General features: G+C 41.1%; 1 pseudogene; it reads left to right on the top strand.

The window, feature by feature from the left end:
- Positions 1–2,070: 2,070 nt before the first annotated feature.
- LOC119898272 lies at positions 2,071–19,247 on the top strand (annotated as a pseudogene).
- Positions 19,248–26,003: the final 6,756 nt, after the last annotated feature.

Genomic DNA, 26,003 nt, shown 5'->3' with positions numbered 1-26,003 from the left:
CCTATCAAATCAAATATTCTAGATGCCCTGTGTATAATTTCATAACATTTGGTGTCTTTTCAAACGCTGGGATCTCCACTAGAACCTTTAAAATTATGTTCTGTGGGTTAGAACTACGTTCATGGCTGCACAGCATGAGTTTGCCATGCCTGACCCTGTCTGTGGGACATTACCGTGCTTTGTTTATATTATTAAAACTTTAAGCTCTTTTACAAATAACTGATAGATCAACACCAACTTTCTGTCAAATTATATGGGCATTTTCTTTGCTGCATGCATATTACAGGTTAATAACTATGCTAAAGGATTTATGTACAAGTTTGGGCTAAAAGCATACTGTGTCTTGAACTGCCTGAGTGCAAGTTAAATAGCCTAACCAAATATGCCCTATTAACTAAATAAGTTTTATCTTTTTCGCCCGTGGGGTTATTAATATCACATTATCACGTCTCTTCATTATCCATCAGTAGACCAAAGCAAACACAATCACACCACAAGAGGGCGACGTCCTGCAGTTTTAGGTCATGACTACAGATTCAGTGGGCTTATCTCAATATGCAGACAGGTTGTAACTCAACAAGTAGCTCTGCATTTACTGTCACGTCCTGTAATTACAGCTGCAGGAGGCTCATATTTATTAAGACAGTCAAAGTTTGATGGTTGAACTTCCCTGAGCTGTCTCTCAAAGATAGATCAATGGATATATTACGTTTACTTTGTATCGTCTCTGTGGCTTTTACAGGTAAGAGTGTTAACGTCCTTTGCTGTCTACTTTAAAAATAGTTGAATAGTTGAAAGGTGTTTTGGGAAGGAATTTAGCTAATGATCAAGAATACAAGATCTTGTGATCTGCTGGTCATGATTTTGTGACTGAATAGCAGCATGAATAACAGCAAAAGTCCACAGAGTATCGTTAACCACAAATTTCTAAAACTGAGAATTGATTTAAAATGTGCTTGCTTGTGGTTTAATCAACATTTAAAACATAGCTTTATTAAAAGTCATATTATTGAAAATTTTGATATATTAAAGTGCTTTACCATAGGCTTACTGTGTTTGTATGTTCTGATTGACCTGGGCCGTATTTATCAAGCTTCTCAAAGTGCCATTTTAGTCTTAAGTGCTGAGAATTCATGAAATTTACTCCTACTTCTAAACTTAGGAATAAAAGCAAGGAAGTGATGACACTTCGTTTCTTTGCCACAGGACAAACGCAGCAATGCTGATGATTTTGGCCACAACCATCAATAAGCCGAATAGTCATGGAAACAATTATAGTACTTAGGCTACAGTTCCACACATTGTCACGCGTTTCATCGACTTCTCAACAACACCCCCAGTAATCCGACAGAAGCAAACGTGCAAATAGCCGGCTTCACATGAGTAGTAGGCGCATTTGATGGCGCTCATATGAATATCATAATGTATTCTCTTGAAAATTATTTATTGTTGAATGTGTGTTTCACAATGTGAAATGTGAATTTATATGAGAATATTCTTAAATAAGCAATCTATTCAGTGATTGGTCCTTGCCCACATCCTCATCCAAAATCCTGTTTGCGGCACGGCAAAATGTCGTAAATCAGTACAAAGACTGACACTTAAGATTTAGTCCTACACTTCACTCAAATTAGGACTATGATGCTTGATAACTAACTTTTAAGCAAAACATGGAGCCAAGAATTTTTCACTTTTAAGTCAGTTATTAGCAGTGTTCTTATAAGTAATTCTGAGAAGCTTGATAAATACGGGCCCTGGTCTCTTAGTAACTTGGCCACTTTGTTGGACTTGATTTCCATAATGTGGGAAAGATCCTGGGCCAAAATGTAATCTGCTTCAAATGGTTATGATTGAACAACCTTCACGTTATAATTTATTGTTACTTTTCAAAACATATACATCCGCAGTCACATATATCGAAAAAGATGACAACTGTTTAGGCTATTTAGGTCAAGTCCAATTCATGTGAAGCTCTCAACTCAGCTGCCACTCTGCTTCACTGTTTTTGTGATCAAGGACATTGTTGAAACTATTGGAGTTATTCTCGGACCTGTAACTGTGTTTTAAAGGATGGTGATGTTCACCACAACACTGATTCCAGCAGAAAAACCCTTTATAACAGCGGCCTGGAACTTTGGTGACAGAAACATAATCACTTCAAATGTTGAAAACATAACTCTACCAGAGTATGAAGGCAGGATCACCTATTTCACATCTACTGCATCTCTGGAACTCAGGAATCTGACTCTTAATGACAGTGGAGAATACAGAGTTACCGTTACACCACAGGGAGAAGTACAAAAGCATGGAACCACCAGACTGTCTGTACATGGTGAGCAAATGTTTCATATTGCGTCTCTTTCAGTGCTGAGTGGAGATTATAGCAATTGAGAAATAAATATTTTTCTGTTCACATAATTGTGTTTAGGTGTTCATTGATTTCAAATAAGATCTATAATTATGTTATAACTTAACAACATAATAATAATTACACAATACTAAGATAAAAACAAATAGCAATACTTCTATTATTATTATATTATTATAAACAACCCGTAAAACCAAATTTCTGATTAAACTTCCGATGAGTGATGGGGTTTTACAACAGTTCTGGCTTGGGCTGAAAGTTATTTTGACAAATATTATGATATGAGTCAAAACTATTTGTTTATCACCCACAGAGACAGTTTTTAATGTAATAGTAAATGCCAGCAGCACAGACTTGGTGGAGTTCAGCAGCTCTGTCCGTCTGTCCTGCTCCTCCTCTGGATCCCTCTCTCTTTCCTCTGGCTGAACGGCAGCTCTGAGGTTACAGCCAGCGACAGAGTTCAGCTCACTGATGGAGGCTCCACTCTCACTATAGTTAATGTGACCCGCTATGACCAGGGCCCATTCAGGTGTCGTGTGTTCAATCCTGTCAGTAATGGCACCAGTGATCCTGTAAACCTAACCATCAGCTGTAAGTTGCTAACCCACGTGACAGTACTTTATCTGACAACATCTGTACACAAACATCAGAGATAGTTTAGATTATTGTCACAGCTTAGTAAAGAGTGGCTTTTTTTTGTTTATTTCTTTGTTCTGTCATGGTTTGGACAACTTATTAGCAATACGATTTTCAACCTAACAGAATCCAGTTCAACTGCAAACTAAAGCACAGTGTCAACTAAGTCTTTATACAGTCATTTTCATATAGGAAGTGTTTAATGCAGGGCTGTTCAGTTACAATACACTGTACAGCTGTTTCTTTTCTTGCTCATAATAATCACTTAGAATACCGCACAGCGAGCTAAAGCTGAATGCCTTTTTATTTTTCATTACATTTTGGTGATTTGTTTTCTGTTTTTATCCCGGAATTCAGATGGCCCAGAAAATATTAATTTGAAGCTTTCTCCAACACAAAATATTATGAGGTAGGTTCAAACATCATCCTGTCCTGCTCAGCTGATTCCAGACCTGCTGCCCACTTTAACTGGTTTCTGAATGCAGACCTGCTTTCTGATACTGGACCAGAGCTCAGACTGATGAACATTCAGGAGAGTCAGAGTGGAAACTACAGCTGTCGGGCCTTTAACAACAAAACGGACAGATATGAAACATCTCAGCTTTCAGTTGTTTTTGTACTGGGTAAGTTTGAATACAAAGTTTTGTACAAAGAAATGTGGATTTTAATGACGGGATTTGGGGATGTACTAGTAATTGTATCAGGCAAAACTTTCTTAAATATACAAAAGGATGTACTAACATTTGTGGCACAAACAGAAACAGTACAAACATTTGTTTGCACTCAAGATCAGTAGCACAGGAACGGTTGTTGCAAGAAAATATAACTACTACGCAACTTGAGGACAATCATAGTTAAAACAATCACTATTTAAAGAAGTAGTATTATGCTTTTTGGCTTTTTCCCTCTCCTTTATTGAGCTATATAGCTTTTTTGTGCAAGTAACAGGTTTGCAAAGTGAAAAAGCCCAAAGTCCAGCCCAAAGGGAGTACCCACTCTCACAGAAAACACTGCTCTGAACTGCCTGAAAACAGCAGTTTGTAGTCTAGCGTAAAGTGTGCCTCATATAAAGCTTGCCAAGCAGCTAGTCATACACCCTGCAGGTCATCTAAAGGTGGACAACACGGTGAATTATTACTCCATAACCAAGATAGCAAAAAAGGCAGATAGGGTAGCCTAACAGTCACCAAATAATGGACAGGGTTGTCACATTGAGAATGCTTGCTCACACTCACCCTCCTGCCCACCCATTTTCATCAACATGAATCCCAATTATTGTATTTAAACATAATGTTTCCCAAACATGTATGACAATCACAAAGTATGACAAAAATACATGTTTTAAAAAAAATTTAACTATGTAAACCTGTTCTGGTACAAAACCTAAATAAGATTTTGAACCTGAAAATGAGCATAATACCACCTCTTTAAATGCACATTATTTTCGGTAACTGTAATATCTTTGCAGTAATCTAGTCTGGTGACAGATTATATTGCCTTTCACATCTCAGTTGTTTTTGGAGTGACTGATAATGACATTGCCATACAGTCTGATTGGTGGGCTAACAGTTAACTTTTGCATATAAAAGTGAATGTAGTTGTGTCTAATTATGCAAGATAAACCTGTTAGATAAGCTAACACTGATAAAGCATTAAGATATAATGATCAAACAGGCAAAATGGGTTGGACAGCTAAGCTCATCCTGCTCATCACCAGTAAATAAACGGTGGAGCCATAACAGAAGTAATGTATGCTATGAGTCAGGTGGCTGCAGTGATGCAAATATTATCTTCAAAAAAACACCGAATATGTAGAAAAAACAATTTAAACAATTTATTATATTAATTCAGCCGCACTATGAAAAGCAAAACACGTGTTCCCTTGTCTTATTTCTGCATTTTTGCTGTAGGATTTTAATGTTAAGTCCATGTAAAGTCTCAAGTCCACATTCTCATGACTACATGTCCAACTCAAATACAAACCTTGAACACCCCTTATTACTCATTATAGTATCTTAAAATGGGACTCATTCCCATGCTCTATGTTGCTACCCTCTACTGAACATTGTCCCCTGTTTTAGGCAAGAAAGCTGGCAAGTATAAAACCACTGTGTTTTTCACCCACAGCAAGTGTTTCCAATGTTGTGGTAACCTCAAACACTACAGACTTGGTGGAATTCAACAGTACTATGAGTTTGTCCTGCTCCTCGTCTGGATCCTCCCTCTCTTTCCTCTGGCTGAACGGCAGCTCTGAGGTTACAGCCAGCGACAGAGTTCAGCTCACTGATGGAGGCTCCACTCTCAATATAGTTAATGTGACCCGCTATGACCAGGGACCATTCAGGTGTCGTGTGTTCAATCCTTTCAGTAATGGCACAAGTGATCCTGTAAACCTCACCATCAGCTGTGAGTTATTAACCTACATGTGCATAGATACATCTTTGATCTTCATTTGATGGTGTACTGAGGCTTCGCACTGAGCTAAGCTGCATGTTAAGTAGCATTTTCTTCAAGCTGCTAACATTACTACTTTGTTGTCGCTTTTTACTCCCCATTCGGCACACACTGTAGATGGCCCAGAAAATATTTATTTCACAATATCTCCGACACAAGAATACTTTGAGGAAGGATCAAACACCAGTCTGTCCTGTTCAGCTGTCTCCAGACCCTCTGCCTTGTTTAACTGGTTTCTGAATGGAGACCTGCAGTCTGATACGGGACCAGAGCTCACACTGATAAACATTCAGATGAGTCACAGTGGTAACTACAGCTGCCAGGCCTTTAACAAAAAAACCATGAGATATCAAACTTCTCAGCCATCAGTTGTCTCTGTACTGGGTAAGTTGAAATGAATAGGTTTTTACCGTAGTGGCACATTCAACAAGATAGCATTTTATTGTCAGTAGTGGCATTTGGATATAGTACTGGAATTAGCATTCTGTTAAAGGTGGGGGTTGCCATTCTGGACAAATATCCAATATCACAACAAATACCATGATTTGGAGCAAATGATGACACAGCAAGTAGCTATAGTTGTGGGTTAGCAAACTTACGCCACAGTTGCTGCTGCAAAGCTAAAATGCATAATATAGATAATGTAGTTAGTTGTAAACATTTCCCATTTACAGAGCCAAGGCTGTGTTTTTTTTGCGCACACACACTAAACGGACAGCTATGGACCTTGAGGAGCTATTTATTGTATTTGACAAAAAGACGTGTATCGGATTAGAATCACATACCCCAACTTTAACGCCAAATAATTTGTGTTTGGCAAAGTGTGCTCTCAGATCAGATTACCTTCATCTTAAATAACAAAAGACAAGAAAAACATTATTTGTGTAATCCAAGGAAAGTTAAAATCCAATGGACTTGGTTGAATACGTTTTGCTTCTTCAGTTCTGACTGACTAGCAGGGAATCCCAGCCATTTAACCTCTGTGGGGTCATTATCAAGGTGATGGATACCGCTTGGTTCATTATTTATGCATTTCTTAAATTAATAAGTTACAACTGTACTCTGAAAGTAACAACTAGATAGTTACACATAGCCCAGGGTAGGTGTAAATCATTAAATGTCACAGAATAAAGCTCAACAATTGTTAAACTGCAGTTTTTCTGCCACACAGCATCATTTTTTTATAAATTGCATACAATTATGCAACACTGCAATCCAGCAGAGCCCTTATTTATTGATAATCAAATTATTACGATGTGCTATGATGCCATGTGGCTCATACCAGCAAGAAAGCTAATGTGCACAAAACTATAACGATGGAATCTAGGATCTCTGATTGGCCACTCGCAATAGTTATGACTTTACATCAAAACTAGTTAGGTTCTGCCCCAAGTAATTGTGGTGCAACCAATTTTAGTAGCTAATTTTGTTACAAACTAACTAACTAGTAGTTACTAAGCCTCGACTTTGCACCCTAACCTAGGAGAGAACTTAGGAGAGAACCCAGTGTAGGCCCCTAAAGCGATGGGCTTGAGCTGGTTCTTCTTATTTATCCACTGAGGGCCAGCCAACTCATCCTTGTTCATTTATTCTTACAGGTCGGTAAAAGTCACAAAGCACTTCACATCTAATTAGAACAGTTAGGGTTTTTTGAAATGTGGAAATGACGTCAACAGCAGAAGATTACATGCTACGATGATGTGATACAAGTTACTCATCTATCTTCTTAAATGTGTAACCTAAAAAATAGGCAACTGTTTACTAACAAGTTTGCTGTATGTCTGTGAAGGTTCTCAGTCATCCAGGTCACTGGTATCCAAAGAAAGTTGTATCAACTTATCAACAATAACTATGTGTCAATGTTGTCTTTACAGCTTGTTTCCACTTATTCCAAGAGGCAAAAAACTTTATTTCAGGTTTAAGGATTTCATGCTCTATTAAGACTTGTGGTCAAATCTTTGAAACAATAACATTTGAACAAATGGAGAGCATGTTACCTGGCAAAGATCACGACTCTTGCAACTGTCGACTTAATTCAATTGTTAAAGATTTTTGTTCTTCTTCATTATTCAGTGTGGGAATTGACACAATATCATCTATCTAAGAACTTAATGCCATGTCATGTAATACATGACGAATATGATATGATTTTTTAGGATGAAGTTGTAATGTTTACTCCTTCACAATGATATTATATTTATTTACTCACCCAATCAACCCCATAGTAACACAGTCAGTTGTTCCTGTTTTCACACAAATTCTGTGATGTTTTGCTCAACAGAGAGAATATCAGGTGCTTCTGTCAAATCATCAACAAACATGCCGATTGAGGGGAGCTCTGTCAACCTAACCTGTGACGCAGCTGGCACTGTCTTTAACAGAAAGTGGGTGAAGGACGGCTCAAATCTGACTATGACTGACAACATGATACTTCACGATAACAACAGAGTGCTGTCTTTTATCAGTCTGAATAAAAAAGACAGTGGAGAATATTCCTGTAAAATCAGCAACCCAATCAACACTGAGGAAGCTACATACACCGTGGTTGTTAACTGTAGGTAACACACTGTACAATGTACATTTACTGTTCAAAATGATGACTGCCATAAATAACTGTGTGCGACTGGTTTTGGTTTGTCAGCATGTAACACAAGTTTCATATTCTTTATTTCATAGTTATTATTTGTGCTGCTGTAAGAACTTTACAACTATGTTTTTTTCAGATGGACCAGAAAATGTTCAAATCACAGGTCCAAATGAGATCTATATTGAACAGAACTTAACATTAACCTGCTCTGCTGAGTCCACACCATCTGCTAGTTACACCTGGACACTGAATGGGACTGAGATACACAACTCTTCTGTGTTTGCTAAAGACATCACTGAACTTTCTGACAGTGGCAACTACATCTGTGAAGCAATGAATAATGTAACTGGAAGAACATCATCATCAGCGGTCCACCAGTTGTCTGTAACAGGTAATAAGATGGAGTTGATTGCTTTTTGTTGATGCTCTTGGATGTTGACCACTTTATTCCACAATGTTATATTTCTGATGATATCAAGAGTAGCTTGTAAGTATGAGATTAAGAGTAAGATTTATTTTAGAAAAACTCCACTTTATTGGCATTAAAGGTGGGGTGAGCAATTTTAATCCAATACACGTCTTTTTGTCAAATTCAGCAAATATCTCCTCACAGTCTGCTAGCTGTTTTTTATGTGCGTGCGCCGAAAAACAAAACAGTGTTTGAACTCAGCCCTGGATCTGTAAACAGGAAACAAATAAAGTGGCCGTCACCCAACCACACAACACTATTCCATCCAATTTAGCCATGATTTGTGACTGGCTGCTTCTGTTGGGGTGTTTAATAGCAGGAAATATGTGAGTATTGCTGTTTGAAGCTGTTTTGCTGACTCTGGGACTGTCTTGTCCTTTCTGCATGTTAGCGTTGTAGCAGCAACTGTAGCAACAGTTTGCTAACATTAGTTACAAAACTTGATGTGTGGTTGTTCACTCTATATCATGGCATTTGTCATTTTGTTGGATTAGAATCGCTTCGTCCACCTTTAAAAGATTACAAAAAAATGTTGCATTTCACTTCTGCAGTTTAACATTGTGGAACTCTTGAAGGACAATTCAAAAAACAGTATGAAAACCACACAAAATCACCCAAAGTGCAACTCAACTGTCCAAATTTTGGTCAGATATTTGGATTTTTTATGCTAGTTCCTATTGTCACTAAGAGTAGCCTCAAGCAGAGGTGGGGAGCAGGGTGCAGAGGTCTAGTAAGCCCTTTTAACACCACATCCCCAGACTCATGCATAAAGTCTTATTAAGTCCCCCCTGACTCAGGTGACATCACTTAAGGCAATTTATCTGTTTTTATGCACCTTCATCTGAAGTCACAATAGGGACACAAAGAGTTCCCGTTTAAGCAAAGCATAAATGTGATAGCATGTTTACTAAAGCAAAATCAGCCTTTCTGCCAAACAATAATGTTCTCCAGCTAAAGGAGACGTTAAGGCATACTCTTAAAATGAAAAAATAGATATTCATAAGTGATGCACTGTGAAATTACAGAAAGGGAGAAATTATTGTATGCTTTGTATCCACGATAGTTCCTGTCTACAGAATGGTGTAAAATCATGTTCTTGTCCCCTTTTTTTATTTTAGCTGTCAAAACATCACCTTTTTCGGCTGGTTGCATCGCTGGAATAGTAATTGCATGTTTAGTCATCTGTGGAGCAGGTGCTGGTGGAGGGTACTACATTTATCGAAAAAAGTAAGTGGGAAAAAGCTTTAAGATAGAACCAGGAAGCCATTTTTTAATTATTAAGAATCAATTAATTCCGTTTTAGTCATAACACAGAGATTGCTGCAGGGTGGGAGGGAGTGTTAGGATGCTTTTGCTTATCTCAAAATATGTATATTGTCTATATAGTCCTAAGCCTGACTTTACCTTTGACTCTGACTCTCTTGTCCAAAACTAATATTTTCATCAGTTTTCATCCTTACAGTACTGCAGGCTACACAGCCCTGTTTAATTTTTTTAGAAATTGTGCTTATGTATTCAGTTAAGCTAGAATGTGAGAAAACACTTATGGGGACAGCTAAATTACTCTGAGCTAGACCTGTCTTACCTTTCTTTTTGCTGAACCAGGAGCAACAGTGTAAAAGAGAGGGTTTTTTTAGCTTCTGAAATTGCATAATATTTTTACTGTTTCTCCCAACAACACACAATTATGATCATCAAAATTGACTTGACGTAATCAAAAGCAGCTTACGTAAAGTGCTTACCTGGTTACTAAGTACACATAATGTTGTTATCTAAGTGTTTATTATTTCTTGTGTTTTGAAGGAGCTGAAGGCGAGAACAACTCAGCATTCTCAGGAAGTCAGGTAAAAGTCATCAGTGTGTACAATTGAGAAACCAGATGACTCAGAGAAATCAAGCTACTCAGTTAATCTGGGAATGCCTACATGATTCTCAGTTCAAAATTTATGCCCATGTTCCATTGCAAATTGCATATAACCGCTTACATGTATGTTTTTACATGAAATTAAATTACATGTAATTTCCAGTAATGACTGATTTATCATCTTTGGTGTAGCTGCAATCAAAGGCAACTCATGCATTTCTGTTAAATATAGTTCACAATTAAAATATAAATATATCTGAGGTTAAAAATCATATGATTGAAATATTTCATGGTCAATAAATAATAATTTCATGATTATTTCTTTTGTTAAAACTGTGAGAAAAAGGGTGGAACTTGTTTTTTGTTCCGTGCGGAAATGATAATTTGTTGCTACAGGGACGCTGTATTGGGTACACTCGCTAAGATCTAGATGAGAGAAACGTGCTGCCGTTTTCTCAAGAGCCATGGAAGATTGTTAAGATTATCCATAAGTTTTGTCGTCGTGGATTGAAGACTAATGACCTAAGTTTACCCTCTCGGGTTCATGTGGCCAATGAGGTATATATTTTCTCTTTCTTTGTCATTTATTTGTGTTACGTGACTGTGTTTGTAACAAGCCAATTATTTTACATGGCATAAATGTATACTTTATTTCTTAGTTTCTATGTGATTCTGTTTTAGTATTGTTTGCAAGTATGTCAAGAATTTAAGGTTAATTTACGATTTTCTGTGTTTTATTTATATACCAGTTCTGACGGCAATTTGGAGATGCAAGTGAACATGTAAAGACATTCCCGTCATCGAATAAATGTGCCCGTGAAAACCCAGGAATGACTTGAGCCTTTATTAAAACTCGAGGGGAGTAACAGTCAGAATTCAGCCTGCTTCGGGTTGGAGGAGAAGAGAGCGGTGCCTGTTGCGACGGAGCCATAAACGAGCAGCTCGTTACATCGTTAACTACGCTCACGAGCATCAAAGACTACGCTCACGAGCTTCAAAACAACACGGACTGCATGAACGGAAACCCGACAAGTGGCAACCGGAGTCCAGAAGTGTCGTGGGATCAAGCTACAAATAAGTAACACATTTAAACAAGTTAAATGCTATGAAGTAGTTTAATTCTGCTAACTTTCAAGGGACTCTAAAGTGCTAAAAGGGGCTGAAGTGTATGTGTCTGCAATTAAGATTAAGTTTAATTTGTGTTTATTTCTTTGTAAGGTGATTTATACGAATTGCACATTCTAATCACTATATTACTAAGTTAAAGGTGCACTAAGGCATTTTAAGTCATAGTTAAGTCATATTGTTTTTCTTTGGCATTGAAGGTCATTTTCTTTATTTTCATACAAGGTGAAAACAGTTTATTATTTGCATTAAGGTGTTCACACACATTTTTTAAGTTAATTCTAACAGAGTTCATATTTACAGGTTAAGAGTATTATACCAATAGTGCCTTAAAATAATCTAGGTAATTTTACAAACTCACAAGTAATCTGAATTTAAGTCAATACACATACATTAGCTCAAGTAGTGAAATGGCTGAGCCTGAAGTCCAAGGAAGTGAAGCTGTAAAATTGCAGGATCAAGCAAGCCCTGATGACGAAACAGTAGACTCAAACCCAATGCAAGAGGTAAATACAAGTCAAGTAGTTGAAGAAGATGCTTTGAGAAAAAGCCAAAGAAACAGAAAGCTTACTGAAAAGGGCCAAGCTCTACACGAAGAAAGAGTGAATAAGCTTCAGTGTCGCTTTAAGACTAATTATGACAAATGGAAAGCTATTGCCAAACAAGCTAAGAGAGCACTCTAGCACTGCAAGCTTACAGGATTGTAAGCGTCCAAAATGCTGCAGGAGAAGTAAAGCAAACCTATCACGAGTTGCGCAGTCACAACACTCCTGACAGTGACACTCGTCGTCGAATAGACACATGTCATGCTGTTTCTGTAAGGATAATAGAACATGCATCAGAGATTCTTAAAGAAGAGGAATGTGGTAAATACCCAGCTAAAAGGTCAACTCACTGTAGTGAGGCTAGCTCAGTGTTCCAATCTTCAGCATCTCACAGGTCCAAACGTACAGGTAGTGAAATCACACGTTCAAGCCATTCGAGTAATTCATCTGCAAAGAAACAAGAAGCAGCAGCAGAACTGGCTGCAACTGAAGCTACCTTGAAAGTGATGCAAGAAATGGAGCGTGAGCAAAGGGAACTTGAAAATCTTGAAGCTGAGAACAGAAAAAGACTTGCACAACAAGAAGCAGAAAATGCTGAAAAACAAAAGGCATTAGAAGAAAAGCGAAGGCAGATAGAACGCTTAGAAACTGTCAAGAAAATGAAAGCCGCCAAAGCACGTCTGAAAGTCTACGAGCAAGAATCAACTTCGGATGAAGAAATATCAGACCTTCTACACCGTAAGTCCAGGCCGGAAGAAGCCGCACCTTACCTGGTTAGTTTACCTGAATTTCACCCGCAACAACGCACTGTGCCACAAGAGACCACAAGCAAGCAACGTGCAACCAATGCTACACAAGAAGACAACACTACTGCATTAGCCAGAGCGTTAGCAGAGTCAATTAACATAAGCCGTTTACCAGTGCCAGAACCTTCAGTCTTCATTGGAGACCCACTCAAGTATAAGGATTGGAAAATGTCCTTTGAAACCCTGATAGACAGGAAGAACATCCCAGTAAATGAAAAGCTTTACTACCTCCGGAAATATGTTGGTGGGTCAGCAAGAAAAGCAATTGAGAGCTATTTCCTGTTAGGAACGGACACAGCGTATCTTGCAGCATGGAACATTCTGGTGGAAAGGTATGGAAGCTCATTTGTAATCGCCAAAGCCTTCAGGGATAAGCTCACATCATGGCCAAGGATAGGACCAAAGGACAGTGCTGAACTACAAGAGTTCTCAGACTTTCTCAGAGGCTGTGAAGCAGCAATGTTCCAGATTAGGAATCTTGAAGTTCTCAATGACTGCAGCGAAAATCAGAAAATGCTCAGCAAGCTTCCTGATTGGTTAACGGCGAGGTGGAATAGAAAGGTCATTGACATACAAGAACAAAGTGGGTCATTTCCAACATTCAGCAACTTTGTTGACTTTGTTACAAGAGAGGCGAAGATAGTGTGCAATCCAATCACATCGCTTCATGCACTAAAGGCAAGTGACTTTGACAAAACAAAGACCTCAAAGATTCTAAGTGTTGGCGCAAAGGTGTTAGCAAGCAGTTCTGAAGAGAAATCAGACACTAAGATGTGTGTCTTTTGTGAAAGACCAAACCATGGAATTCATGTCTGCCGAAAGTTCATGGACAAGTCAATTGCTGATCGAGTCAAGTTTGTACAAACAAAGGGCTTGTGCTTTGGATGTCTCAACCCTGGTCACCATTCAAAAAAATGTGAAAGGAGAAGTGTTTGTAATACATGCAAAGGGAAACATCCAACATGCTTACATCAGGAACGTGACAGGGAAGTCAAAGGACAAAGGATGCTGACAAGGAACAAAAGGACACAAGGGAAACCAAACAACCAAGTTCAGAAACATCAAACAAGGCAATATCCAACCGTGTCGTCCAAAACACTAACAGTGATCTCACATCCACAATCGTTCCAGTTTGGTTGTCCACAACAAGCGATCCAGAACACGAGATTCTTGTCTATGCCCTTCTGGACAGTCAGAGCGACACCACTTTCGTTCTTCAAGAAAAGGCAGACGTTTTAGTCACAGAAAGGAAACAAGTGCAGTTGAAACTTTCCACACTGTCATCCAGGGACACAGTCATTACAAGTCAAAAGCTATTTGGGCTACAAGTCAGAGGCTTCTACACATCTAAAGAATCCCTCTCCCAACTACATTCACCAGAGACTTTATCCCTGCCAACCTAAGTCATCTTCCCACACCTAAGACAGCAAGAGCATGGCCTCACCTAGAGAACCTTGCTGAAGAGATCCCTCCCATGATAGAGTGCGATGTCGGCCTGCTTATAGGGTACAACTGTTCGCAAGCTCTGTTACCCAGAGAAGTGGTGTCAGGAAAGGACAATGAACCATTCGCTCAAAGAACAGACCTTGGCTGGACTATAGTTGGCGGTACTGATCCCTGTGTGGACTATGGTGATGCTATAGGAAGCAGCCACAGAGTCATAGTCAAGGAAGTGACACCTTCTGTTCAGTCATCAAACCCCTTACCAAACGAAGTCATGTACGTCTGTCGTACACAAGTCAAAGAGCTAGTCACACCACTAGATGTGATAAAGGTAATGGAGTCCGATTTCAATGAACGCCGCGTGGAGGACTCTCACTTCTCCCAAGAGGATTTACGTTTCATTGCCATAATGGAGGAAGGAGTGAAAATGAAAGCGAATGGCCACTGTGAGTTGCCCTTACCCTTTAAGAAGGACAGACCAAATCTGCCAGCTAATAAAATCTGTGCCGAACACAGACTCAAATGTCTAAAGAAAAGATTTGAGAAAGACACGCAATACCACAAAGACTACACAACATTCATGAATGAAACAATAACACGTGGAGATGCGGAAAGGGTTCCACCTGACGAACTGGACAAAAGCCCCTCCTGGTACATCCCTCATCATGGGGTTTATCACCCTCAGAAACCTGGAAAAATAAGAGTCGTGCTCGATTGCTCTGCAAGGTACGAAGGTGTGTCTTTAAATGACTTTCTACTCACCGGGCCTGAGTTGACCAACACCCTGGTTGGTGTTCTATGCCGGTTTCGTAAGGGTCAAGTAGCGGTGATGTGCGACATAGAACGCATGTTTCACCAATTCCATGTCAAACCAGAAGATCAAGACTACTTCCGCTTTCTGTGGTGGGACAATGGAGACTTCTACTCCAACCCCTCTGTCTACCGTATGTGTGTCCATCTGTTTGGAGCCGCTTCCTCACCCGGCTGCGCAAACTACGGCCTCAAGTATATCGCAGCTCAAGGGCAAGGTTCTTTCAGTGAAGCCACAATTCGTTTCATTGAGAGAAACTTCTATGTGGATGATGGCCTAATAAGTGTCCACACAGAAGAAGAGGCTATCCAGTTGGTAAACGAAGCAAGACAACTCTGCAATACAGGCAAGTTGCGACTTCATAAGTTCATATCAAACAACCAACAAGTATTAGCATCCCTCCCAAAGGAAGACTGCGCAGAGACAGTAATGAAACAAGACCTAGCTCTTGGCGAACAACAGATTGAGAGAGCTCTAGGCGTCAAATGGTGTGTCGCTTCAGACCATTTCCAGTTTCGAGTAGTTGTGAATGAGCACCCTCTCTCTAGAAGAGGAGTTATGTCCACAGTAGCCTCGATCTTCGATCCACTTGGCTTTGTGGCGCCTTTCGTCCTACTTGGGAAACAAATACTTGTACAGATGTGTCGTGAGAAGATCGACTGGGATGAGCCACTGTCAGATGAGCTAAGGTCACGGTGGGAGTCCTGGTTATTGGATCTACAGGACTTAGCCAATGTCAAGATTGAACGATGTTCATGACTGTTCATGTGTCACGAGGGCTTAAGGCAAAAGAGTTCATTGCTTCCAATTGGTTTAGTGGTCCAGAGCTTCTCTGGCAGGAAGAGCTTCCAAGCGGTGAGGTTAAGGTGAGAGAACTTGATGCCAAAGATCCAGAAGTCCGCAGGGTCATTGTGCACCAGACCTCAACAACAACAGATTTGCTCTCTAATCGCTTTCTTAAGTTTTCAAGTTGGACAAGACTAGTGAAAGCAATCGCCAGACTTCAAAGATTTCTCAAGGAGTTTAAGGGCACAATACAGAGAACCAATGAAGCCACAAGTCTCGAGGAAAGACAGGATGCGGAGCTTACCATCATGCTCATTGTACAAAGGGAAGTCTTCTCCAAAGAAATCAATGATCTTAAGTCACAAAAGGAGATGACCAAAGACAAATCCAGCAGGTTGTACCGACTCAATCCCTTCTTAAGCCAAAGGGGCATCCTTAGAGTGGGAGGTAGATTAGAACATGCTGCCATGCATCCACACATCAAACATCCAGTCATATTACCGAAAACCAACCACATAACAAGGTTACTGATTGATCACTATCACAGGCAAGTGCAACATCAGGGGCGTGGCATGACCATAAACGAGTTGAGATCAAATGGCATATGGATCCTCAGATGTAGTCAAGCTGTGTCATCAGTCATCTACCACTGCGTCAAGTGCAGAAAGTTTAGGCGGCACACTGAAGAACAGAGAATGGCAGATCTGCCACGTGAGAGAATGGAGACAACTCCTCCCTTCACGTATTGCGGGATGGATTGTTTCGGTCCATTTTATATCAAAGAAGGTCGAAAAGAGCTGAAACGTTATGGACTATTGTTCACATGCATGTGCTCTCGTGCAGTGCACATAGTTACTTGATGATCTGTCAACCGATGCATTCATCAACTCACTTCGTGCCTTCATTGCCCTACGTGGAAACGTTCGCCAACTCCAATCAGATCAGGGTACCAATTTTGTTGGAGCGAGGCGTGAATTCCTGGAAGCAGTAAAGGAAATGGATCAAGAATGCCTTAAAAAATTAGGATGTGAGTTTGTCATGAATCCTCCCTCTGCTAGCCATATGGGCGGAGTTTGGGAAAGGCAGATCCGGACGATCAGAAGTGTGTTAACATCCATCCTGGATCAGTCATCTCGAACACTCGACAGTTCATCATTACGGACCTATCTGTATGAAGTGATGGCAATCATAAACAGCCGACCTATGACCGCACACTTACTCAGTGACCCTACAGGTCCTCAGCCTCTTTCGCCCAACTTACTTCTGACAATGAAGTCTTCAATAATCTTGCCTCCACCTGGAAACTTCGTAAAGGAAGACTCCTATCTCCGCAAGAGATGGCGTAGAGTCCAATACCTTGCCAATGAATTTTGGCACAGATGGAAAAAGGAGTACCTTTTGAGTTTACAACAAAGACAGAAATGGCACAAGACAAAGAGAAATGCGAAAGTCAATGATATAGTAATTGTACAAGACGATACAGCACCCAGAAATGAATGGAAGCTGGCTAAAGTCACCACTGTGTATCCAGCTGAAGATGGATGTGTGCGAAAGGTCCAGTTAGTGATCAGCAACTCATCATTAGATGACCAAGGAAAAAGACTCAGCAAACCAGTCTATCTGGAGAGACCTATCCACAAGACAGTGACATTACTTGAAGCTGACTAACATAACTTTAACTTACAATAATCACTCACACATAGTTCATTGGTTGAAATCACAAGTGATTTGGTGGGAGTGTAGCTGCAATCAAAGGCAACTCATGCATTTCTGTTAAATATAGTTCACAATTAAAATATAAATATATCTGAGGTTAAAAATCATATGATTGAAATATTTCATGGTCAATAAATAATAATTTCATGATTATTTCTTTTGTTAAAACTGTGAGAAAAAGGGTGGAACTTGTTTTTTTGTTCTGTGCGGAAATGATAATTTGTTGCTACAGGGACGCTGTATTGGGTACACTCGCTAAGATCTAGATGAGAGAAACGTGCTGCCGTTTTCTCAAGAGCCATGGAAGATTGTTAAGATTATCCATAAGTTTTGTCGTCGTGGATTGAAGACTAATGACCTAAGTTTACCCTCTCGGGTTCATGTGGCCAATGAGGTATATATTTTCTCTTTCTTTGTCATTTATTTGTGTTACGTGACTGTGTTTGTAACAAGCCAATTATTTTACATGGCATAAATGTATACTTTATTTCTTAGTTTCTATGTGATTCTGTTTTAGTATTGTTTGCAAGTATGTCAAGAATTTAAGGTTAATTTACGATTTTCTGTGTTTTATTTATATACCAGTTCTGACGGCAATTTGGAGATGCAAGTGAACATGTAAAGACATTCCCGTCATCGAATAAATGTGCCCGTGAAAACCCAGGAATGACTTGAGCCTTTATTAAAACTCGAGGGGAGTAACATTTGGAGTTATGTTTATATACATGAGTAAACAATAACTCGAGGATCCAAAGAGATAAATAAATCAGCTTATATTTAATTAATGATTTTATTACATATAGAGCACAATGTGATACAGTACAAATTATGCCTTTGTTCAGTGTTAGAATTATTAAATGCCAAACAATTCAGCAGTTTGCACTCACCTTTCTTCATTATAAACAGTAGAAGTTGTAATAGTAGTAAGAAATGGGTAATACTCAAGAATAATACAATAGTAAGTAGCATGTGAATCTGCACAAAATACAACATCGCATGAGCTAATGAAAATACAGGATGCTGAGAAAAGATTATTTGTAAAGTGTGCTTTAATATAAGAATGGCCAGTTTACGATCAGGTTTGATTAGATTGATTGAAAGAGGATTCCTCTTGCACTCATCCAGGACCTGTGTTTACCACAGTGCTCAGCATCAGACTTTGAACCAGGAAGAGGATATTCACTTGACCCAGTGGAGTTGAAGTGTATATGTGTCTAAAACATAACATATATGATATAGCCTCTCTTGTTTAAGGCTATTCTTGTTTTGGCAATATTAATCTGATATTTGTTGATATTTTATCTAATGTCACATAACTGTAAATGTTAGATTTTAGAGATGATCAGATTCTCTTAACTTTGAATCAAAAAGAGATTTAATATCTTTCTCACTCCCCTCATTTTTGTTTCTAGGAGCTGAACTATGCAGATATCAGGTTTCATAACAAAGATGGTGGGACAGTCCAGCTGGGATTACAGAATAAGACATCAGAATACGCTCAGGTCAGCGTGAACAACAATCCTCCTGCAGCATCTTCTCCCCCTTCCTATGATGTCCACTTGCAGCGGATGAAGAGTCCAGCTCCTCAACCTTATGCTAATGGCACACAACTTTATTCTCAGGTTCACAAGAAGTGACCGCAGTGGATATGCTGTTCAGGTTAGAGTGGAAACCACAAACAGCTGACATGTGGTTAGAGCACTGGTTCTCAAAATGTTTCTGTCATGCCCCTCAGAAGCAAAAACAGTTCATGCGCCCACCATCCCAGCAAAAGTGGAGTTCATTTTTATACGGGCGACAGAAATAAGCTAGATTGAGAACCACTGCAGTAGAGAAGCCTGCACCTCCTCTCAGTTCCTGTTATAGAGGACTAATTTGGACTTGAGTTTACCTAGTCAAAGCACTTCGTCAGTGTTTAATCATCAACCAGTTCGTGACAATTATTCCAGTGACTAGAGTCAGAAGACACAATGATGCCCAATGAAAAGTTTTTTTTAACAATATCTAATTTAACTTTAACTTTAACTAAGTGGTATTTCGCAGGACAGGGATACTATATTGATACTACATCACTGGAGCTTGTTGATTTGTCATTACAATAATTAACTTTAATCTTTTGTTCCAGAGGAACAGCTTAAAGCTTAATAGAGATATACACCTTTGTAATTTAATTCCATACTGATAAAGTTCAGGATCTCACAAAGTGGAGATCTATAGGCATAATGATCCAAAACACTGGCTTGCAAAAGTAAACTATAACTAGAGATTCAGTTCCACATGAAACAGAAGAAGAAGCAATAGTTGATAGTCAAACATAGTTATTTGATAGATATCTGCAGGTACAATAAATGCATTAAGTCTTATTAAGTCTATCCAACAGTCATGTGGAAACTGTGGCCTGTAAGAAATATCAAAATCTTTTCCCGCAAGTGATGATCAGGAGTAATTCAGGAAAGTTTATGGTAAATGTCACTAAACGTTGCTATGTGTTACAATGAGGAGCTTACACTGTCAGCATATTTCTGTGAAAGGCCTCATGCCAACAGGGAAATCATTGAAAAAAGTGAAACCAGGGCTAACTTTTTTGCTCTTTTGTTATACAAACCTGCAAGTTATATTTTACATGTTCTCTCTTTTTTAAAACGATGATAGGTTCAAAATAAATGAGATAAAGAGAATGAACCAACCTCTTCCAACCTGAGCTAATGAATCTGTGAGTGAATCTGAGTGTTTGGCCAAATTTCACTTCCCCCATAAGTTACTCATGAGTAAAGCTCAAACTCCCTGTGAGTTTTTCACACAGTTGATTTCACCTGCATTGAAACACCACACCTTAATCACTATGACAACGAATAAATTAATTCTTTACCTGTAGTTTACCTATTAATAATGATTAAATGAAGGTATATTTAAAGAGATTTTAAGGGAATAATTAATTTGTAAATTAATGGGCTGTATATATTAAGGTACATTTACTAGATTATATGCTCTTTTTAAAACGGTTGTAGGGGTTAAAACCTGTAAAAAACAAAAATTGAAAACTACACCTTAATTTATACCTTAATAGGCCTTTACTTTTCAATGAAGGTGAACATTCAGGGGCAAACTTTAGCTGACATGAAAAGCTGCTTTCCAGATGACAATATGACCGTATTTCTTCTGCAATGGCAATTTCTTCACATCTAATTAAGTCGCATCTTAGTTTCTAGTCACTTAGGTTTGTACTATTTTGTATTTCACTAGAGCAACACAACCACACCTTTTAGGAATTTTTAACTGCTATACTATGGAGTTATGAACCGGCCACTTTATAGCTGACCGGTCTGGAAGTGACCAATGACAAAAGAAATACCCAGTCTGTGATTGGTGTATTTGTGTTTATTTGTCTACTTTCCCATGAAATGGGCTGGTGTTGCTATGCAGATTTGATGTGTAAAGAGTCATAATAGAGAATACATATTACATTAATCTAATTAAGGTGTACATAAGGGGAAAATTATGTACCCCTTACAAAGGTTTTAAGGGGTTTCGGTTTTGCCTTTCAAATGAATTTACACATTTAGGGATCTCTTGTTTACCATTAACCTCTGTCCACTCTTCTTTCAACTGTTCAACCTGAACATAGCTTTTTCTTTAAGTGTCACTTGGCAACCAATGGAATTTTTGAATTGTTTTACCAGTTTGACCAAAGAAAGAATGCAATGAATGTGACTCTCATGTTGGAGATATTGTATTTGCAATTGTTCGTTCAGATTAATAAATTTTTCATTAACTGTGTAGAGCATTTAGTGACATTTGTGCTTATGCAGACGTTGCACATGTTATCTCTTTTTCTTTGGTGCTTGAAGGCAAAGAGTCTCATTATTTCTCTTGTTTTCATATTTACAGCGTATATGGCACTTCCCATAAATACAGTCCAATCGACTCCTGTTCACTCGTCGGTGGTCCGACCAACACCAGCTCCGTTGGTGGCCCAGCCGACTCCTGTTCCCTCGTCGGTGGTCCGACCAACACCAGCTCCGTTGGTGGCCCAGCCGACTCCTGTTCCCTCGTCGGTGGTCCGACCAACACCAGCTCCGTTGATGGCCCAGCCGACTCCTGTTCCCTCATCGGTGGCCCGACCAGCACCAGCTCCGTTGGTGGTCCAGCCGATTCCTGTTCCTAGTGCTCCATCGGTGGACCGACCGGCACCAGCTCCGCCGGTGGTCCAATCGACTCCTGGTCCCTCGTCAGTGGCCCCACTAACTCCAGCTCCGTTGGTGGTCCAGCCAATTCCTGTTCCTCGTGCTCCGTCGGTGGTCCGACCGGCACCTGCTTCGCCGGTGGCCCAGCTGACTCCTGTTCCCTCGTCGGTGGTCCGACCAACACCAGCTCCGTTGGTGGCCCAGCCGACTCCTGTTCCCTCGTCGGTGGTCCGACCAACACCAGCTCCGTTGGTGGCCCAGCCGACTCCTGTTCCCTCGTTGGTGGTCCGACCAACACCATCTCCGTTGATGGTCCCCAGCCCAGCTGTCCAGTCGGTGTTCAGGCCGACTCCAGCTCCTCGTGTCCGGTCCATGGTCCCCAGCCCAGCTGTCCAGTCGGTGGTCCTCAGCCCAGCTGTGCCTCCAGAGCACCCAAGCTTTGGGTGCCGACCTCCGAAGAGGTCTTGCCGTCGGCCTCCTGCTCGGTCCCCAGTGGGTTTGCTGCCTCACTGTTGGCCGTCCTGCCAACCCCTTGAACTCTGTGGCCCCCTTGATCTGCCCGGCCTGTTGGGTCGACCACCGGCGCGGCCTCCCGAACTCTGTGACCCCCCTGTTCTGCCCGGCCTCATGGGTCGTCCCACGGGACGCCCACCTGAACTGTTTTGCCCTCCTGGTCTACTCGGTCGACCTCCGGGTCTGCCTCCTGAACTTTTGTTCACCTCTGGCCACCCGGGACGGCCTCCTGAACAGTGTTTTCCCCCTGATTTGCTCGGCCTTTCGGGTCATCCCCCGGGACGGCCTCCTGAACTCCGTGATCCCTTTGGTCTGCACGGCCTCCTGAGTCGCCCTCCGGGACGGCCTCCTGAACTGTTCTGCCCCTCTGCCGCAGATGAGCCAGAACGACATCTCGATGCCGAACCGCCAACTCTTGAGACTGGGCTAGGATGAGCCAGTCGTCGATGTAGTTGAAATCCGGATGCCCTGGAGCCTCAGCGGGGCCAGCGCTGCATCCATACGCTTGGTGAATGTGCGAGGGGAAGTGCCAGGCCGAATGGAAGAACCCGATACTGGTAAGCCACACCCCCGAAGGCGAACCTCAGGAACTTCCTGTGAGAAGGACGGATGGAGACGTGGAAATAGGCGTCCTTTAGATCTATCGTGACGAACCAATCCTCAGATTGGATGTGTGTCACGATGGCGGGGATGATGAGCATCTTGAACCTGAATCTCCTCAAAGACCGGTTACAACCCGCAGATCCAAAATAGGGCGCAGCCCTCCGTCCTTCTTGGGGACTATGAAGTACCGGCTGTAGAACCGGCGTCTCTGTCTGGGGGGGAGACACGTTCCACGGCCCCTTTCCTCAGCAGAGTACGAACTTCCTGTCCCAACACCGGACCTTGCTCCGGGCGGACCACAGTCCAAACCACCCCGTTGAATTTTGGAGGGCGGGTTTTGAACTGTAGTCGAAACCCATGTATGGCAGTGCGCAGGACCCACGGAGAAATGTTCGTCAGGCTCCGCCAAGCCTCTGCAAAGTCTGCCAACGGAACCAACCCCTCGGGGCTGGTGGTTGGTGTCTCGTGTGATCTTCTGGTGGACCCCTGAAGCCCCATAACGACAGGGGAGAGCCGGAGAAAGACTCCCCTACCCCGGTCTTCCGGTCTTCCCTGAGCTCTGTCGGGACTGGATGACGGTCCTCAGATCGCGTCTCTCAGAAGGCTGAGGGTGAGAGCGCCGTCTCGCTGCCCCAGCTCCTCGGGGGGGCCCCCGAGAAGCAACACTCTGCTTCCTCTCCTCTCCGTAGGAGCTCGTAGAGGGAAGGGACCTACGCCTGGCAGCCTCAGCTGCCATGGGTCCAGACCGGCGAGGGAGGTACTGGCGGAACGCTTCGCCCTGCGTCTAACGCTCCGGGGTTCTGCGAAGCTCCACCAGATCTTCCTCAGAGGGACCCCCCCTCTGAACCATCTCCTGTAGCAGGTCGGCTTGGTAGGCTTGAAGCACCGCCATGGTGAGCAAGCTCGCACCTGCCTGGCCCGCTGCCATGTACGCCTTCCCCACGAGCGTAGATGTGGTGCGACATGGCTGGAGGGTAACGCCGGCTCCTCCAGGGAGGACGCAAGTCGAGGGGAGAATAGAAAATAAAAGCTGAAATAGAAGCTGAATAAAAAAAGCTAATGATGAGTGTGTACAGGTGTGCTTTATACTCCTCCGGTTATTCCGTCACACCTTACCATTCTAGCAACAAGCCAATAGGATTGGAGTGATTTCATTCACGTTCAGACCTGCTTCGCCTAGAGGCGTTCCCATAGTGTCGTAACCGACGCAGTTCGAGTTCCCTCGAAGGGGAACCCAGCAGGATGATTTGGCAATCCAAGATGGAAATACTTGGATTAATCACTTTACAGTAATATTACAAAAAATGATGATCAGTACAAGATATTCACGAAATGAAAAACTCTGGAGGCGGTGATAAAAAAACAACCAAAACCCTCTAGATTACCCTGTAACAGAACAAGAATTAACAGAAGTCACCCAGTCCCTGAAAGGAAAAAAGGCTTGCGGTATTGATGGAATCCTCAACGAAATGATCAAATACTCAAACCATAAAATCAGATTGGCTATACTAAAACTATTCAATACTATTCTAGCAACTGGAACTTTTCCAGACATCTGGAACAAAGGTTTAATAACCCCAATTCATAAATCTGGAGATAAATATGACCCAAATAACTACAGAGGAATATGTGTATCCAGTAACCTGGGAAAAATATTCTGCAACATCATTAATAAACGACTTGTCAACTTTGTTGATAACCACAATATTCTGTATAAATGCCAAATTGCCGCACAACAGACCATATATTTACCCTCCAGACTCTAATTGATCAAAACATTAAGAAAAGAAAGGTATATGTCTGTTTTGTTGACTTCCAAAAAGCCTTTGATTCCATCTGGCACGAGGTTCTTTTCTATAGGCTACTTGAAAGTGGCATTGGAGGAAAAACATATGATTTGATTAAGAACATGTATACAAAAAGTAAATGTGCCATAAAGATTGGAAACAAACAAACAGCGTTCTTCTCCCAGGGCCGGGGAGTGAGGCAGGGATGCAATCTCAGTCCAATTCTCTTCAACCTATATATCAATGAATTAGCAAACCAATTAGAGAGTTCCATGGCACCTGGCCTCCTCCTGAACGACACAGAGATCAGAGGTCTGCTGTATGCAGATGACTTAGTGTTGCTCTCACCTACTAAAGAAGGTTTGCAGCAGCACCTTAATCTCCTGCAGAGATTCTGTCAGACCTGACAGTAAACACAGCAAAGACTAAGATAATGATCTTTCAGAAACGATACAGAAATCAGGTTACACACAATTTCTATTTAGACACCACTAAATTACAACACACAAAAAACTACACTTACCTTGGCCTCAACATTACATACACAGGGAACTTCAACATGGCTGTGAAAGATCTGAGGGACAAAGCTAGGAGAGCTTTCTATACAATAAAAAGACACATTATAATATATATTCCAATTGAAATTTTCCAATTTGTACTAGAACCAATAATTCTATATGGTAGCAAAATCTGGGGGCCAAAACTTAATAATGAATTTGACAAATCAATCATAGAATCTTTCCATACTGAGTTCTGTAAGAGCAACCTGCAGGTGCAGAGAAAGACACCAAATAACCTGTGCAGAGCAGAGCTCGGCCAATACGCCCTCCTACTAAAAATACAGAAAAGATCACTTAAATTTTACAATCACTTAAAATCAGTTAACCCCCAGACATCACCACAAAGCCCTAACATACCAGGAGCTGAAACCAGAAGAGTCCCCACAGCCAGATGGTCCTGAGGCTCTCTGCAGTAACAAGTCCCCAACAGCCTCAAGACAGCAACACCAACTCAAGCAGACCAAACCAAATTATCAGCAAGCAGAAAGAAAATGTATTGAATACTGGAAAGAAACGACCAAAACACAAAGTAAATTACAATGTTATCTGACCCTAAAAAGAGAATTCACACTGGCAAATTACCTGAGTACAATAAAATGTCCCAAATTAAGAAAAATGTTGACAACAAACAGACTGAGTGAACACAGCCTGGCCATAGAAAAGGGTCGCCACAGACAGAGCTGGCTACCACAAGAGGAGAGACTCTGCTTGTGACAGGGGACAGGTAGAGACAGAGCTGCACTTTC

The sequence above is a fragment of the Micropterus salmoides genome, unplaced genomic scaffold, assembly GCF_014851395.1.
Source record: "Micropterus salmoides isolate LMB-PRFRI ecotype aquatic unplaced genomic scaffold, ASM1485139v1 Ms_hic_scaffold_11, whole genome shotgun sequence".
NCBI lineage: Eukaryota > Metazoa > Chordata > Actinopteri > Centrarchiformes > Centrarchidae > Micropterus > Micropterus salmoides.
Note: the sequence above shows the minus strand (reverse complement) of the source record. Positions and strands in the feature narration are given on the sequence as shown.